Here is a 19753-nt window from a genome sequence, read left to right on the forward strand (position 1 = left end):
TTCCTTCTTGTCTCACCCATTCTTACTTTTGGTATGTTCTTATCAAATGCACCTTGTAACTTGTTCTTAAAGGCTTCCCACATTCCATTTACATTCTTTTTTTTGAAACTCCTCACTGTAATCAAATATCAACATTTCATCATTTATCTTCTCATAATTACCATTCGTATTTATAGTTGGTGAGTGGGGTGTGCCTGCTGAGATAGATGAGAATGGCAATGCATTAGTGGACATTTGTGCTGGGAGGGGGTTGGTGATAGCCAATACCCTCTTCAGGCACAAAATGATCCACAGGTATACATGGCGAGTGATGAGAAGGGTGGGTGGTGAACTGAATGAAAGGAAGGCAATGATTGATTATGTGTGTGTGGATGAAAGGATGCGAAAATGTGTAATGGATGCAAGAGGTTATAGAGGCTGGGGGAGTGGACTTTCTGACCACTACTTGGTGGTGGCCAGAATCAAGATCCAATTAAGATAAAGAAATAGAAGGGAAGGACGGGAAGAAGGAGTATTTGTATGGAGAGTGGAAAGGTTACAAGAGGATGAAAAAAAGGCAGAGTATAAGAGAGAAGTGGAGGACGTGGAAGATGTGTGCAGGATATTCACAGAAGAAATATGTGCAGCATGTGATGTGGTGTGTGGGATGAAGTGAAGACGGAGGGGTGTGCAAGGAACAGCGTGGTGGAGTGAAGAGATGAGACAGGCTGTGGCACAAAAGAAGAAAGCATACAATGAATGGATGAGAAATAGGGGCGTGGAAGAAGTTGAGAGGCGGAAGAGGGAGTTATATGTAGAAAGAAAGAGAGAGGTTAAAAGATTAGTAAGAGAGAGTAAGAAGAGAGCAGATGAGGAATTTGGAAGGAACTTGAGTGTAAAGTGGAGGGACTGTAAGAAAATGTTCTGGAAAGAGGTGAAAAGAGTAAGACAGGGTGAAAGTGAAGTTAGCAGGGGAGTGAAAGATAAAAATGATAGATTACTAGTGGAGAAGGGAGAAAAAGTGAACAGATGGAGAGAACACTTTAAGGAATTGTTGAACATAGAGGATGGAAGTAATGCGAGTATAAGTGGCTAGGGAATGGCTGGGAGAAGGAGGGAAGTGAGAAGACAGGAAGAAATCAGTAGGATAGAAGTTGTGGAAGCAATGAAGTAAGTTAAGTTGGGGAAAGCCCCAAGAATTGATGGAGTGTGTGGTTAAATGCTGAAGGATGGGGGAGAGATAGTAGTAGAATGGATGTGGAAAAAGTGCAGATTGGCCTGGGAGGAAGGTAGAGTCCCGGAGGATTGGAAGTCAGGTATAATTATTCCCTTGTACAAAGGAAAAGGTGAAAAAGAAGTGTGTGGTAATCATAGGAGCATTTGTCTTCTTAGTATAATAGGAAAAGTGTATGGTAGGATACTGACAGAGTTAGAGAAAGAACAGGGGAATTAGTTGGAGAAGAATAGGGAGGCTTTGTGTAGATCAAATATTCATTCTTAGATCTTTAGTGGAAAAGTTTCTAGAGAAGGGAAAGAAGTTCTATGCGGCTTTCATGGATTTGGAGAAAGCATATGATAGGGTGGATAGACAAGGATTGTGGAAAGTATTAAGAATATATGGAGTAGATGGGAAGTTGTTGAATGCTGTGAAGAGTATGTATGATGGTGCTAAGGCTGCAGTGCGTGTGGATGGTGAACTGAGTGAATTTTTCTCTTTGAAGGTTGGGTTGAAACAGGGATGTGTCATGTCTCCATGGTTGTTCAATCTGTACATGGAAGGGGTAATAAAAGAGGTACAAGGTAGGGTAGTGGATGTTGGAGTGGCCCTGGTGAGAGAGGGTAGTGTTTGGAAACTCCCTGTACTGTTGTTTGCAGATGATACTGTGTTGTTGAGTGAAGACGAAGGAGAGCTGCAAGGCTTGGTGAATGAGTTTGGGAGAGTGTGTAAGAAACGGAATCTAAAGGTGAATGTAGGGAAGAGTAAAGTGATGGTCTTTGAGAGAGGTGAAATCAATGAATGTACAGCGAGGTTGGATGGTGAGGAATTGGAAAATGTGAGTACGTTTAAGTACTTGGGTAGTGTGATGAGTAAGGATGTTGGTTTGGAGGGTGAAGTGCTTGAAAGGGTACAGCAGGGAAGAAAGGTTGCTGGTTCCTTGAAAGCAGTGATAAGAAGCAGGGAAGTGAGCATGGAAGTGAAAAAGTTACTACATGACAGTATTGTGATACCAACTCTAACGTATGGAAGTGAAGCTTGGATGTTGCTGGAAGGACACAAGTCAAGAATGAGAGCAGTGGAAATGAGTTATTTAAGAGGAGTCACATGGAGAGACAGGCTGACAAATGAGGATATAAAGGAGCTTTGTGGTTTGGATGTGGATGTGATAGGAAGCGTTAGGAGGAATACACTGAGGTGGTTTGGCCATGTGGAGAGGATGGAGGGTGAAAGACTGATGAAGAGAGTGTATGTGAGTGAGGTGAAGGGGGGAAGAGAGGGAGGCCGAGGATGAGATGGAGGGATGGGGTGGAGAGGTATATGAGAGAGGTGTGTGTGAGTTGGGAGCGGGGCAGTGAAATGGCAAGGGACAGGGCGACGTGGAGGCGATTTGTTTGTGGCCACCCCGAACGGGATTGAGGCGTCTGGCAATAGATAGATAGATAGTATTTATAATGTACTTTCCTCAAAGTCTTTGTTTTTAAACATACATTTAAGTTTACTAATAACATTATATGATCACGCATTCCCAAAGGAGGAAAGTAGTCGATACCACGTACCATTTGTTCCTCTATGGTAAAAAACAAGTCTAACAGATGGCTCCTGTCCCATTCTATACCTTGTGGGTCTGTTTACATGTTGAAACATAAAGTTATCCTTTATAAATTCTACAAACCTTGAAGACAATGCACTTGGTCCTTCTTTGCTACTTAAGTTGTGCCAATCAGTTCCTTTAATGTTGAAATCCCCCACAATGCAAGTCATTTTATAACCATTTTCCGAGTTCTTGACCCGCCGCGTGCTGGCTAATTTTAGCCCTATGGGTCACCCCAGTCCTGGCCATTTTTTGGCCTTTTTTTTGGGGGGGAGGGCTAAAATGATAGATTTTGATGTGGAAACAACGAATTTTGCCATTAAGATGCTCACCGAGGCTCGGAAATGAGTTTTATTGAGTCCTGCATACACGTGTACAGGTATAGCCACTCTCACACTCACCACGTATGTGAGAGAAAACCGTTTTCTGTGTAAGGTATACTCAGGTATTTATGCTGGGAAGGTATAGCAATGTTCAGTACATTTTTCTGATTACTTATTACCTGTACTTCAGCATCCATCACAATTTGCATGTCTTTCTCACTGTTAATGCATTATCTTATGCTTACCTGAAGATAGGTCCAACCTGACTTTGTTACATACAGTCCTGGCACTTACAAGAAGGTATTTACAACTTGACTTCACTATCCTTGCACTTACAAGAAAATATTTACAGCTTACACTTACATGAAAATATTACAAAATGTCTTCACTATGAACAGTACTGGGTGAGGCACACAGGCAGAGTGAGGCACAGCGAGCATGAGGGGGGGAGCGAGTGAGTGTATGGCTTTGACAGCCTGGGGGATGGTAGAGGAACAGTTACCTTACATGCCTGCCAATTTTTACCCGCAAATCTTGAAAAATGCTGTCACAGTGAAGTTTTTTATTTCAAACCGTTTTAAAACGGCACTGGCATTGGCCGCGGAGTTATGTCAGACCGTTTTAAAACAGCACTGGCACTGGCCGTGGAGTTATGTCAGACCATTTTAAAACAGCACTGGCATGCAGTGGGTTAATTAATTCACACAGTTCCCTGAAGTTCTCCTCTGTTCCTGAAGGATGTCTATATACACATCCTAATAAGAGTTTTTCCTTTTTATTCGCTACAGTTTCAATCCATATACATTCTTCATACTGAGGTAGTAAATTTTGCACCTGGTTAACACTGTAAGCATTCTTAACATAAATACAAATACCACACCCATCCTCAGAAAGATTATGAAAAGGGTTTGTGTAACCATCCAAGAGAAACTCACCTATGTTCACTGGTGTGCAAGCAAACTTGGGCTTAACTTCAGTTAATGCTATAATATCTGGGTTATGTTCCTTCAATAAAAATTGCAGTTCTTCCTTTTTGTTACCTAAAGTATCCACATTTCCATACAAACATTTCAAAATCTTATCAGATGTAGACATTAAACTATGTACAAGATTTTTTTCACACCTCCCCATTCTACTCAGCAGTACTTGGTGCTGCTTCAGACTGGCCTGATCTTCAAAAAATATGGTTGGATCAACTTTTCTGCACTATTTTATTTCTATAAATCACAATGTCCTCGCTTTCATTCCTTCTTCTTAGTAGTTCCCCATCCAGTTCTTTCCTTTGAGCCCTCTGCTTCAGTGTCAAATCCTGAGCAATATTTCTATCTATCTATCTATCTATAGCCCGACGCCCTAATCCCGCAAAGGGTGGCCGCAGACAAAACGCCTCCATGTCGCTCTGTCACCCACCATTTGACTACCCTCCCCCCAACTCACCCCCCCTTCCCTCATATACCTCTCAACTCCATCCCTCCACCTCATCCTCGGTCTACCTCTCCCTCTCCCTCCCTCCACCTCACCTACATACACCCTCTTAGTCAGTCTTTCATTCTCCATTCTCTTCACATGTCCAAACCACCTCAGTGTATTTCTCCTAATCTTCTCAACCACATCCACATCCACCCCACAGCGTTCCTTCACTTCTTCATTTGTCAGCCTGTCCCTCCACGTCACTCCACATGCTCCTCTCAAGTAACTCATTTCCACTGCTCTCACTCTTGACTTGTTCCCCTCTTGCAAGGTCCATGCCTCGCTTCCATACGTCAGGGTAGGGATCACAATACTATCATGCAGTGACTTCTTAACTTCCATACTCACCTCCCTATTTCTCATCACTGCTTTCAGTTGTTACGGAACAGAGAAAGATAATGTACACTTTAAGTGAGAATGCTAAAAATCACTACTGTCCCGTAAGGTTCCAGGTTCAAAACAAAAGAGCTAGGTAAAATTACAAGTTAAGTTTAATGCACAAACTAACAACAAAACATTCAGGACTCATAAGGATAATGTAATGGCAAATAAACAGGCTAAATATATGGTTAACTGCAATAGCCTCTATTAACACGAAATTAGCAAGAGTAAATTTATCTAAGTCAGCCCTGATAAAATGAGATACCAGATAATACTCAGTGAATGCCAGATAAATAATTACAGATACAAACTATTATCAAAAATGACTGACATAAAGAACCCTACACAAATTACAAAAACTTCACTAGGCCCACAAATTAAACTTATGCTATACAGTACAAGAAAAAATGCAACAACAGTTATACTCAAATTACACACAGCTGCTAGATGGTTGGAGATTTCTTGAGCACTCACAATAATAATATCTGTACAGGGGAGGACAGAGATGTGAACAAAATGAGGAGCAGATCTAAGTGGCAATGATGCAGAGACTGAGCTCATTATATAGGGGCCGGCAGAGCTTGATACAACTTGTAATAAGGACGCGCAAATGAAGCGATGGGGACAAACGGTCGACAATCCCGCACTGAATAACAGAAAGGACGACTTACTCTACTATAACGGTAGAAGGGGGGGACTGAGGCAGAACACGCTCGTGATCAAACATGCAGCAACTGTGCGTTAAAATTACACAAAGGATGATGAAATCATAGGCTATGTAACACAGTGTACCAACAACCTTCCTTCCCTGCTGTACCCTTTCATGCACTTCATCCCCCAAAGTTCCATCCTTACTCATCACACTACCCAAGTACTTGAATGCACTCACATTCTCCATATCCTCACCATCCAGCCTCACTGCACACTCTGTGACTTCATTCCTCTCAAACACCATAACTTTACTTTTGTTTACATTAACTTTCAGATTCCTCCTCCTACACACTGTCCCAAATTCATTCACCAAACCTTGCAACTCCCATTCATCTTCACTCAATAGTACTGTATCATCAGCAAACAGCAACACCGGAAGCTTCCAAATCTCACCCTCATTCATTAGAGCCACCCCCACATCCACTGCCCTACCCTGCACCTCCTTTACAACCCCATCCATGTATATATTAAACAGCCATGGAGACATCCTTATTTCAGAAGATTTATTTAATGTACCATACTTTAATTTTAGCTCCTTAAATACAGTCCTAGTAGGCCTTGGCTTATCTTGAGCTTCTTTCTTACCAATTCTATCCACCTTTTCTACATCCTCATCCTTCATTTCCGCTTTAGCTGCTAAACAAAACTTCTTGATCAAAGCATTTCTTCTTTCTGCAATTTCCTGTGCAAGGTTACCACTGTGACTGGTATGTTGTGACCACAAGACCTCCATAAGAACAGAACAGTTAAAAGCTAATGTGCAAGAAGATATGAAAGGAAGAATGGGAAATGATGATACAGAAAACAGTGAGGGAAGGTGGGGCATGGAAGGCAGACAACTGGTTGGAGTGTTTTTATTTGAAGTTTTTCCAGAAAGAGTTGACTGATATTTGAAGGGTCTGTCTCTGCTATTGGTTATCGTTAGTTTGTTCTGGATTTTGTGTTTTCCCCATGCTTACTTTTATTCTTTCTTGTAAGTATTGTGAATGTTTGGCATAGTTATTGTTAACTTGATTTTAAATACCAGTATATGTAATACAGACATTTTGTTCTGATAAATCTTATTTTTTCTTTCCAGGTAGAAAATGTATACAGAAGGTACTTGTTATAAGTCACCTTTTTTTTTTTTTTTTTTTTTTTCCATTAAGTTCACATAAAATAATAAAAAATATTACTTGCTAAAGCTCCATTGCTTCCTGCTGGAGGTAGCAATGGAGCTTTGTATATGTCTCATTGACAAGTTCACTTTGATTTATTGCAAGTTACCTGCATTTTGAAGTGCTGTATCAGTTGTATGGATAAAGTAACATTATTTTGGAAAAGTAAATGATATTTTGGAAAATATTGGTGACTTATAATTAGTGACTGCCTGTACCTCACTTCGCGGGAGCAACCCTTCACTGGAGCAACACAACGATAAGTCAAGCTCGCCGGTGGTGAGTGTTGGAATTGATTTGCTGTGTTTTGCTAGGGCGTTAGGGCTGTTAGGTTATTAACACACATCCACGAACATGAATAACAGGTTTTCTTCTAGCCTCTTTCACACAGAATGGTACCATGGCCCAGATCTGGTGACTGCTGATACAGGACAAGGGGCAGACCCATGGAGATGGTAACTGTGAGTAATTAGCCTAAGATTAGTCCATTTAGGGTGTTATTATACAGAATAGTACGATTCTGTAAAGAATGGTGCTGATCCTTCATAAAATGTCGAGGGGTTTAGAACAGTTTTGGTCTAGAACTATGCAAGTGATGGCTGTCATGGGCTAGGACTTTAATAGGCATGGACTTTAGTGTTTATGTTGCTTGCCATGAAGCGGATAGGCGAGGGATGAGAATAAGCTGGTTTCTGAGAGAGCCGAGTGCATAGCAAAGGGTTCTGGCTGTAGATTAAGGTATGTATTGTAAGTTTAATATAGGGGGAGGGAGGAAGCAGACAGAGAGGAGAGGATGCAGAGCCTTCAATACTGTTTATGCAGTACAGTTATAAGTAGAATGTGTGATGTGGTCTGATCTGATAGGGTTAGAGTGGATAGTGTAAGGATGTAGTGCATAGCTTAAGATAATGAAGGGATATATTGTATGCATATTCTGGCCAGTCAAGATTGTGCTGGTGCGTTGCTGGAGTTCTCAAGGCCACATAAATGATGCATATGGGGATGTGGGATAGGCGCACGTCAAATGACTAGCTGGGATAGTGCAGGGATGGGATTGGGTTTGGGTCTGAGGTGCCCATGACAAAGAATAGATAGCGTAGGGATGTAGTTTATGGCTAGGATATATAGAATAAGGATGTATTGTGTGCACATGCTGGCTAGTCAAGATTGTGCTAGTGCATGGCTGGAGTTCTCAAGGCCATAAAAATAGTGCATGCTGGGGTATGGGATAGGTGCACAGCAAATGACTAGCTGGGATAGTGCAGGGATGGGATAGGGTTTGGGTCTGAGGTGCCCATGATAAAGAATAGGTAGTGTAGGAATGAATTGTGTGCACATGCTGGCTAGTCTAGATTGTGTAATGTGTGTGACTGGAGTGCTGAAGTCCACGCAAATGGTACTTGTCTAGGAGTGGGTTAGGTGCACATCAAATGACTAGCCGAGATAGTGCAGGGATGGGACCGGGTTTGAGGCTTAGTTGCCCATGACAAGCCAAGATAACAATTATTTTTTTTTCCAGAGCGCTTGGGAACTGGAAATAATGCCGTTTCCTTATATGAATTTGGGATGGAGAGAATGTGAGTTGTTTGTGAAGAGGAGAGGTGATGACTGAGAGAGATGGGAAGGAAAAGAGAGGTGAGGGAAGGAGAGGAGTGGTTGTGATTGGGTGTGTGCAGAGGAGAGAGATGGGATGAGAGGAAAAGGGAGGGGAGGGGAGGGGAGGAGAGGAAAAGGGAGGGGAGAAGAGAAGAGGAGAGGTGAGGTGCGATAAGGTGTGGAGAGGAGAAGAGAGAGACGAGGGAGAGATGTGAGGAGAGAAGGGAGGAGAAGAGAGAGAAGGTAAAACAAAAGAAGAGAGGAGGGGAGAGAGAAGAGAGAAGATGAGAGGAGAGAAGAAAGGAGGGGGGGAGGGGAGGAGAGAAGAGAGGAGAGGAGAGGAGAAGGGAGGGGATGGAGGGAGGAGAGGAGGGGATAGTTGAAGAACAAGAAGGGAGGGGAGGAGAGGAGAGGATAGAGAAGGGGGGAGAGGTGAGGTGTGGTGAGGGGAGAGAAGAGAAGACAAGGCAGAAGAGGTAGGGAGAGAGAAGGGCGAAGATTAGAGGAGAGGAGGGATGAAAGAAGGGAGGGGAGGAGAGGAGAGGGAAGTGGTGAGGAGAGGAGAGGATAAAGAAGGGGGGAGAGGTGAGGTGAGGTGAGGGGAGAGAAGAGTAGACAAGGCAGGGAGAGAGAAGGGAGAAGATTAGAGGAGAGGAGGGAAGAAAGAAGGGATGGGAGGAGAGGAGAGGGAAGGGATGAGAAGAATGTGGAAAGAAGGGAAGGGAGTAGAGGAGAGGAGAGAGAAAGGGTGAGAGGAGAAGAGACATGAGGAGGGAAGAAGGAAGGAGAGGAGAGGTGAAAAAGAGAAAGGAAGGGGAGGAGAGGAGTGGAGTGGAATGGAGAGGTGAGGAGAGAAGAAATGAAATGAGATGAGCAAGGAGGAGAAAAGAGGAGGTGAGAAGCAGGATAGAAGGGTGTAGATGAGAGAGAAGGAAGGAGAAGAGTGGAGTGGAGAAGTGAGAAGAGGAGAGGAGAGGAGATGAAAAGGGAGGAGAAAAGAGGAGTTGAGAAGGATAGGAAATGGATGGAGAGAAGGTAGAAGAGAAAAGAGGGGAGGAGAGAAGTTGCAGTGAGGGGATAGGGGAGGGATTTCCCCCCCCCCCAGATATGGGGTCCAGTGTGATGGTGAACTGGAATACGAAGCAACCGCACTCACCGGCTTCACACTGTCATCTGACCAGGCCCTGCCGACACACCGCAGGACCCTTCCAGTGACGTTACCACTTGGGACGTAACAGAAGTGTGTGCGAACACACACACTAACAGCAATATGCACTAACACTCTCGTCCTCTCTTCTCAATTTAACGAAAGATTCCAAGGACGAAGCTGAATTGACTATTGGCGTCCGATATGCACTATGTATCCCATACATGGACTTTTGTTTAAGTACCATCAAGACCCAGTCTTTGGCCAGATACAGGTATGTGATGCCTTTGAAGTGTTGTAATCCTTCTACTTCCAGCTGACTGCTGCATGCAGCCACTCCGTCGTGGCACCTTTCTTGGTAAGACAGTCAGCCAGTTATTGTGATGTATCCACCCAAGACACTTCATCAATTTTCCCTCACTCCAACATGTCTTGTAATACAGCAATATCAATGCGCAATCTCCTGTCTTCCACGCTTCTACAGGAGTAAAGGGGATCCACCAAACTCTTGTTGTTGATGAAACACTTGATCATGAAATTTCCACATCTGAAGACCTCACGCAGTGTCTTGGCAAGATATACAGCACTCTCAGAATATTCAAGCAGTGCCAGCATTTCATCAGATAAGGTAGATTTGACGACCTGCCTGATCTTTCTAGTCTGCCAGAATATGGGACATCTCGCCTCACTAGCATCTCGTAGAAAGATCACAAAACCTCCCTGAGACACATTGCCTACAAGGTTGACAAATGAGGCATCCGAAAAGCACTCTATATAATAGTCGTTGAGCAGCCCCAATCTCGGAATGTATAGCCTCATGTTGTCATTCTTCACCCTTGCGATCGCCTTGTTGAACCTAAACAAATCCGCTGTGGTAGCTTGTTGCTAGTCACGATCAACTCACATCGGAGGCAATATTTGGGTGAGTGTGTGTGGTATTCCAATTGAGTTGCCCAGTTAAATCCCGGTACTCCATTTTCTCAGACTCGGACAGCTCTCCAGATTTCACTGCCGCATAGTGTCTGCTCAGCATGACTGGTTTCAAAGATGAAGTGTACTGGAATTGGTCAAATGTTATGCTGCCATTGACAGTTAGACCAATGTATTTGAAGGCTTTTGATTCCAAACTGCCATTGAGGAATATTTGACTCAAGCGGTTTATCACTTGCAGCTCGATCTCATGTGTACCAGCCCAGAGGAAGTCGTCGGCATAAATGCATACAATGCCTTCAAATTTGTCACTATTGCTCCAAGAGAGCAGTACTTAACCCGCCGCGTCCCGTCGACGTATGGGTACTTTACAACATTTTGCATTTGCCAGTCCCGACGATGTACTGGTACGTTGTCCAATTCCAAGGTCCCTAATTTGCACAATTTTCAATTTTTGTGCTTGATTTTTCGTACATAGACATGGGACACCTTCCTCTATTGCTCTACAAGATGCCAAGCAGGGACAATGCCTTACACCGCATAACCTCCCCCCCCCCCCGCACGCTATTGTCTCGGCAATTCACCTGTTACCAGTGACCTGGCCAATAAAGACATTCAGGGCCAGAGTGATTACCCAATCGATGGCAATGTGAAGGACAAAGTTTACATAGCATTAGAGGAAGAAACAGTCAGAAATGATGATCAGGTAATGTGGCAAAAGAAGGTCAGGTATGGTGATGAGTTAATGAGTGAAACAATGCTTATAATGCCTATATTACTGTTTGAAAACCAATATACTGTACTCTCGTACTACATATAAATTCGTACCATGTAAATAAATAAATACCGTTTATGAGTGGTGTGAATTAGTTACCCTCCCATAGAACTCGTTTTCTTTGGTGCCAGCCTGTTAGAAAACCCAGTCATGTAAGGAGGTACTGCTACCGGGATCGAGTATTTTAAACCTCAGGTGAGCGATTTCTCTATGAAATTTCGATGTTTCTCACCAAAAGCGGAGGTTTTAGCCAAAAAAATTTTTTTTCGAAAATACCGCGGGATTGGGGGGTGTCAGAGGTGCAAAATAGCTCGGGACGTGACGGGTTAATCCAGTGATGACACTTTAGTTCTGAGTCTTGACAGTTGGTCTTTTACGCACAGATACCAATGCCTAGCAGCATGACAAAGGCCGTAAACCGTTTTCTTTAGTCTCCACAGCTTACCGTTTGCATATTCAGGCAGACGTAAATGAACATCTCGCTCAGTGTCGTTGCCTTCCAGGTAGGCAGCTTTCACGTCCATAGTTTTGCAGTCCCATTGGATGGTGGAGGCACTGAAGAAAGTGCTAAATGCACAGCTTCTTTTGAGCATGTTGGAGAGTGTTTCCGGAGATCCACTGCGTCTTCCTCAAATCCTCTGGTGACTAAACGGGCTTTAAGAATCAGCTTTCCATTTTTCATTTTTTCCATCACAACACATCGTGCCGTTATGGCATCTTGCCCAACATCATCTGCTTACTCAAACACATCATTTTTTTGCCAGTTTGTAATTTTGTTTTCCATGTTGCATGATACGTCCTCAGAGTTGAAAAGAACAAACATTTCTGCATCATCAACTACTTCACATGTGCTAAAATCATTTTGCAAGTCCACCCAACCAATGCTGCCGTCAGAGTCCCTCTTCAGATTGTAGTAGTGTTTGTACTTTCCAGTTGCTTTACCCACCTGACTCACAATCCTTCCAGAGACCAACTCTCCACTTTCTGAATGTGTTCCCCTTATACATTGACCAATAGAAACTTTGGGAGGCCAATTATCTGGAATAGAAACTGTGGAAGGCTGATGAAGTGGAATTGCACCATTTTCTGACTCATCATGTGGTGGATAGCCATTCAGCAGTTGCGAAGAATTGTCATTAGGCTTCTCCTGGACTACATTGTTCTTCTCATCACTGCTGACACTGCCCCCAACTGTAGTATTTTGCTCTGGAGCACGTACCAGATGACACACGTGGACTCTCACGTAGATACCGTCGTGTCTTACCAGAATTTGTTTTCCATCTCTGCCTAATACAGTTTCGGGACCGTTGCACTCATGACTGTCATTTCTTTTGTAGAAGACATCATCTCCATTTTGGATGGCGTTTAAGTCACTCGAATGTAAGTTGTGCTGCAGAGCTGTAGCAAAATGTTCACGCGATTCAGTCTTTGTACACTCGTCTTGCTAAATGAAGAGCATTCAAATTGTCCCTCACAATTTTTTATGGCATTGTAGGTTCCAAGACTGGAAGATCATTTGCATACACATTAGGCAGACCAGGGTTTCGACCAAAAACAAGTTGGTTATGAGAAAAACCTGCATGGTTGATGAGAGCATCATTCCCGATACTGCTCAAGCCAAAGCCATATCCAAGTTGTACTGGCTATCAGTCATTATCTTCTTAACAGTATCACCAGTGAATGCATTTTGATGCTCACATACTCCGTTGCTTCGTGGGCTCTGCAGATGTCGTCATGATCTTGATATTGAAGGCCTCTCCCAACGGTCGCATTTCAGCATTGTTGAATTCATAACCATTATCTGTAAGACTTTTTCCAAGTGCGACAAACACAACAGTCCAGCTCTGAAGTACTCCTTTGATAATGGTGGCCGCACATTTGTCCGCGATTACTATGGCAGTGCAATACTCGGTCGCCAGATCAACAAGGACTAAGAAATAATGCCTTCCACACGCTTTCAAATCCATGACTATGGCTTCATTAAACTTATACGCCATAGGCAAATTGATTACGGGTTGGGGCTTGGCTTTCTTGAATCTACATCAGACTGTACATCCATCAGATACAGCCTTGATAGCCCATTCCAGTTCTGTACTTTTAATTCCAGCTTGTGTAATCAGTTTAATTAGGTGTGCCGACGTTGGGTGTCCAAATTGCCTGTGAAGCTTCAAAGTGATTTTTTTTATATCATCTCCAAGAGATCCCAGCGCAATTGTTTCACAAAACTCTCGACTTCGTCATAGGGAAATTGGAAGCAAGCAATGGCCTGAAGATGAGGACTTCAAATTAATGATAGTTCCACAAATTTTGACCTGTTCACTTTCAAAGTTAATCAATATTTTTGCTTATTTCATGGAATGTTTGCTCAGCAGCAGCAACGGAATATTGCAGTTCAGAACATCATTCACCATGGTTGCACACATATTTCCAGTGGAGCATGGCAGAGTAACACATTTGAGGGATGAAACTGTGATGCCTTCAGCAAAAGTAAACGTTGAGGATGACTTTTCAACTGTTATAGTTTCATATTTGTAAACACTGAGCCCAGTTAGATAGCAATTGATCCATTCAACTCCACATACAGTTGTAGAACACCCTGTGTCTAGAACAGCATATCCCATAGATTCTCTTACAAGCATCTGTAATTTACTTCTACTTGCGGCAACATCCGCATAGCCCATAAATAACGATAGATGCACTGTTTCAGAATTTTCTTCACGACTGATGTTATTTTTGTATGCATCTGGACAATCACGTACCCAATGAAATTGAGAATGACATACTAAACACCTCGATACTTTTCCGTCAGGCCCGAGTGGGTTCTGCCTCCTGCCAGTGGATGAGGAATGGGAAATTGTAGCAGATGCGGTTGAATATGGGCCATCACCACAACCTCGATCACATAGTGCACCATCTCGAAACAGTGTCTGTCCTCGTCGAGTACCTCTAATGCAAAACAATACCTGACTCCTGATTTTGTCACTCCAAAAGACTGATTCACTCTTCACCTCACTGGGAGACACTGATGCATAATTCTGCCCACAAATTTCACCAGCAAAAGTGATTCAGGGCAGATTTCATATTTTTGTAAGTCACTTCTGTTATCGCGGACATCACTCTTCAAATTCTGCCATGAACTTATAAATGTTCATATCACTGACTCTTCTGAAGTCATACAGTTTATGAAAAAGCAGCAAACTGCCGACGTCCTTTTTCCACGAGAAATAAACCGTCTCGTTTGTTCAACACTGTCTGAACACCGTTATCTTGTTTCAAATCAGCAGTGTCAATTTCCGAAGATGCCACCCTCGCCCCTCCTGACAATGAAAGGTGAATGGCTAGAGCTGGCTTATTTTTTCGGTGAGTCCATTAGTTCGCATCAGATGTCGATGTCCTTCTTCCAGCTGTCATAGGCAGAATCATTTTCAAGTTTTGGAGGCCTTTCAGTTGAGCACGACACCATTATGTTTGAACAATGCTCTGCTATCAGTATTAGAATGTGAAACAATTGCACTCACCGGTTTCTCACTGCCAACTTACCAGGCCCTCCCTGCACACCGCAGGACCCTTCCGGTGACGTCACCACTCGGAATGTAACAGAAGTGTGTGCACACACACACACTAACAGCAATATGCACTAACAGGTGGGACGACAGTTATTGCAGTCGTGCAGAGGAAAGGATTTTTTTTTTTTTTCAGATGTGTTGTGGTGTCCAGTGTGATGGTGGCCTGGCAGCCATTGCAGTTATGCAGAGGAGAAGGGGGAGCTTCTTTTTTTTCTTTCTACAGATGTGTTGTGGGGTCCAGAGTGATCCTGGCATGGCAGTCATCGAAATCGTGGAGGGGGACGACCAAGATTACTGTCACCAGGCACATAATATATAATTCGTAAGTACTTACAGTATTTAGTCTTATCTCTGTATTATTAAGACAAGGCTTGTTGTTGTGGCTGAAGTATATTTGAAGTGTGGACCTGGTGGACTATGGAGTGATGTTGCCTTCATCCAACAGTCCACCATCTTCCTCTTGGGGGATGGGGAGGGAGAGGAGGAACCTTTGTATGGCCAGGTAGAGGAATTGCCTGGTTGAATTGGTGTCACCATTTGAAGGTGTCTCCCCAGCACCAAAATTAAGAGCATAGACATACAAATTCCCTCAGTTTTCTGTAGTAATTTGTGAACCTTGTATTGATATAAAATTTCTCACATTTCTGTAATGTTGCTGACTATTCACTGTAATGCCGGATGCCAGATGATCACTTCATGCAGTAATAACAGTGTTTCATAAATGACCATAAAAACTTTTGGGCTCGCCTACACTTTCTTGCATTCTGTTTTGATAATGTGCCTGTTTGGTTTATACCTATTTAAGTGCATCAGAAAAGTTTGTATTGCCTCTTCATTATTTATTTTACTTACTGCCCATTAACCCCTTGAATTTGGGTGACATCCATATGTGTATTTTTGCTGCTGCTAGATCATTCAGTTTAACTTAGGAGAAGCTGTTATTGTTGGAGGTGGTGGTGTATTAAAGTTGTTTTTAAGTCCAGTTTGAAAAATCTGTCCTAATTAGCCACAAATTGTTAGGAGATGGTGAGTAAAGTAAAATATACTTCTGTGGGATGGATAAATCGATATTTTCTTATATAACTGCTGCAAACGTATTAAATTATATAACTGATATGCATATCAAGTTTGGGTCGGGAAAGTAAGTTGCCAAAGAGGATGTGATACAAAGCTTCCCATGCCAAATAAATTATAGACCATAACCCCTTCAGTCTTAGAACAAGTTAATTTTATTTCTTCTGTAGCTAAAATATATATTTTCTGGAGGAGGGCTAATGAGGCACTGCACAGTACATGCCATGCTAAGACTTAGACATCATCAGTGTTGGGAGTCTATGGGATGACCCCATGGGGGCAGTTGCTTACATCTGGTTGATGGGTCTGCTGGGCAGGCATGACTAAGGTTGAGCTATAATACCTACTCTGACAATAATTAAGTGTCTTGTATAGGCAGTTTATCATGTGTTCTTAATCAAGTCCCCCTCCCCCCCACACACACATATTCAAGCACTGTAAAGTAGTTCTGGGTGATAACTAAAATATTGGCATAACTAATTAAAGTATAGTTATTTTTTCTTCGGTATCCTATAATTTTTCCTTGTAATTTCAGGTAGTGCAGTGTTTGTTTTAACTCTGGGATTTAAGCATCGAGCAACGAATGGGGATTCTGCTAGATCGAGGATTATCGTCCCCATGCTGGTCTTCTCTTCAGTTCAAGGTAAGCGCCTTTTTAATGTCATCAGTGTGATTAGTTATTTTTCATTTATTCTTGCAACCTCCACAAGCTTTTGTTAGGTGTGGAGAGAGTATTTGTTGTGATGGGGTTAGAAATATTCTTCATTATATCCCTTTTAATTAGAGACTTGGTAATATTGTTCGTAGAGCTCTCAAATTGGAATGTGCTGTGGTATATTGACTGCTGTTTGAAACCTGGAGATGACTGGAAATTATTCTCTTAAAACTCTATGAGCAGTTTAGGTCAGTCCTCATATTTTCTTACCTTATGATTGCTTAGCCTCAGGCCATTATACCGTTATGGAGCAGTATGGGTTTGGCAGTTACTGTAATCTTTCTGTAGTTTTTTTTTTTTTTTTTTTTAATACATGTATGTTGTCAGGTGGTCTGGTGATTAGAATCCCTCAGTCGGAGTGATGACCTTCCATAAGCTTGATCCTCTATAAGTGCTTTTTTTTTTCTTTTCTTTTCTTCTTTTTCATACCATCAAGTGGAAGTAGGCTGGGCATCAGCCATTGAAATACTGGACTATGGTAGCCTAGCCTTGAACCCCAACACCTCGACGGGGATACAATGAGGTGTGTTGTGTGGTAGCCTAGCCTTGAACCCCAACACCTCGACGGGGATACAGTGAGGTGTGTTGTAACTTTTATTTTAATGAATTGTAAGTTCTTATTAATGTCATCTTTTTGGAAGTATATATTTTTTTCTGTTCACAGCATTCCCATGATGACTTATTCATGTCATATTATTGCAGTTTCATTAAGTTGAAGAGAGACTTTCTGATCAGGAGGACGGATAGGAGGGTGGTTAAGGATGGGATTTTTTTTTTTTTTGTAAATAATGTGTCCTACTCTGGGCATAGGCTTCACAGCCTGGTCCCAAGGCCCAGTAGTATTCCTACACACCATACACCTTTACATGTCACCATTTCGGCACTAACACACTCCGTCCATATTGAATACATGCTACGTCTGTCTCATACAGGACTGATGTATTGGTTTTAGTGGGGGTATTTTTTACGAGATGTTGGCGGGTCTTGTTGTAGATCAGTAAAGTCTGATTTTATGAAATTCAAATCTTTAAACTGTTCCCTGCCCTAGCAGGGATTAAACCTTAGCCCGGTAGGACTGCAGGCCACCTCTCTACTGATTGAGCCACTGCCTCCCCCAAAGGATGACAACTGGCTCTGTGGTCTGGTGGGTGAGAGGTGTGATGTTAACATGAAGGGTAGTGTTGCGAGAGGTAGACTGAAAAATATTTGGTACCCCAGGGCTATTGGACTTGAATACAGAGACTAGTCTACTCCAAGCAGCATAGAGAGCTGCCATTAGGTGATCAAGGCTGATGCATGCCAGGATGTTTGAGCATTTATGAGCAAAGCAAATGATGCAAGGGCTTAAATTATCATTAAGACAAGGTTTTGCTTAACATGATAGATTCAGAATTTTAGCCTTCATAGTTTATTGATGTTCCAAAATATTATTGCTTTTGCCATACATTTGGATGTAGTAGTTGTAATGTCAAGTTCATATGAACATGAACCCTGTGTAATGCAGGGTGAAGTTGCCCTTCTCTCATTTGTCCACCATTCTTCTTTTGGGGGGTGTTAACCCAATGGACTGCAGACTAAATTTCCTCTCCCCCTTCAGTTTGCCATCTCCATATTAGGGGATAAGGAGGGACTTGAGGGACATTTGCCTAACTGAGTAGCAGTTTTGTCAGTTTATGGACATGTCAGTAAGCTAGCAGGAAAAAAAAAATTCTCCTTTTTGGGTAGGTGCTTGATACTAGGGTGTCATAGTCCAGTACATGTAAGGGTAGATGTGCCCATGCAAGGTTACCATTCTGACATATGTTCTAATCACAAGACCACCATAAGAACAGAACATTTAATATTTAATGTGCTAGGAAATGTGAAAGGAAGAATGGGAAATGATGATACAGAAGACAGTGTAGGAAGGTGGAGCTTGGAAAGCAGGAAACTGGTTGGGGTGTTTTTGTTTGAAGTTTGTCGAGAAGGAATTCACTGATATTTGAAGGGTCTCCCTCTGCTATTAGTTATTGTTATTATATTCTGGATTTTGTTATCCCTTGTGATTTCTTAATTCCATCTTTTAAGTTAATATCCTGCATAGTTGTTGTTAATTGATTTACAAATACCAGTATGTGCAGTCCAGACATTTTGTTGAAATGAATCTTATTCTTTCTTTTCAGGTAGAAAATGTATACAGAAAGTACTTTTTATGAGTCACCATTTTTTGTTTTTTTAACATTTTTTTCCCAGTTAAGTTCACAATAAATCTTTTGAAAAATTACATATAAAAGCTCCATTGCTGCCTTCTGTAGATAGTAATGGATCTTTGTATTAATCCAACTGACAAGTTCTCTTTGATTTGTTGGAAGTTACCTGCTTTTCAAAGTATCAGTTGTATGGGTGAAAAAACTATTTTGGAAAAGAAATTATATGTTGGAAATCATTGGTGACTTATAATTAGTGACTGCCTGTACCTCACTTCGCTGGAGCAACCCTTCACTGGAGCAACACAACGATAAATCAAGCTCGCCGGTGGTGAGTGTTGGAATTGCTTTACTGTGTTGTGCTAGGGCGTTAGGGCTGTTAGGTTATTAAAACACATCCACGAACATGAATAACGGTTTTCCTCTAGCCTCTTTCACACAGAATGGTACTGTGGCCTGGATCTGGTGACTGCTGATAGAAGATAAGGCACATCTGGAACAGGACAAGGTACAGATCCACAGAGGAGATGGTAACTGTGAGTAATTAGCCTAAAACTAGTTCAGTTACGGTGTTATCGTACAGAACGGTGCTGTTCCTCCATAAACACTGAGGAATGGTTTAGGACAGTTTTTGGTTTAACTCTACAAGTGGTGGCTTGTCATGAGGCTAGAACTTTAGTGGGTTTGGACTTAAGTGATTATGATGCTAGCCATGTAGTGGATTGGTGAGAGATGAAAATAAACTAGTTTTTGAGGGAGCCCTGTGCATAGTAAAGGGTTCTGGTTTTAGATTAAGGTATGCATTGTAAGTTTTAAAAAATAGGGAGGAAGGAAGCAGTCAGAGGAGAAGATGCAAAGCCTCCAGTATTGTACAGGCAGTAATTTTCATGATTTACCTGTGTGATGTGGTCTGATCTGATAGGGTTACAGTGG

Source organism: Coenobita brevimanus, chromosome 49 (assembly GCF_032717465.1).
Source record: "Coenobita brevimanus isolate Jiangsu-jjx chromosome 49, ASM3271746v2, whole genome shotgun sequence".
NCBI classification, from domain to species: Eukaryota; Metazoa; Arthropoda; class Malacostraca; order Decapoda; family Coenobitidae; genus Coenobita; species Coenobita brevimanus.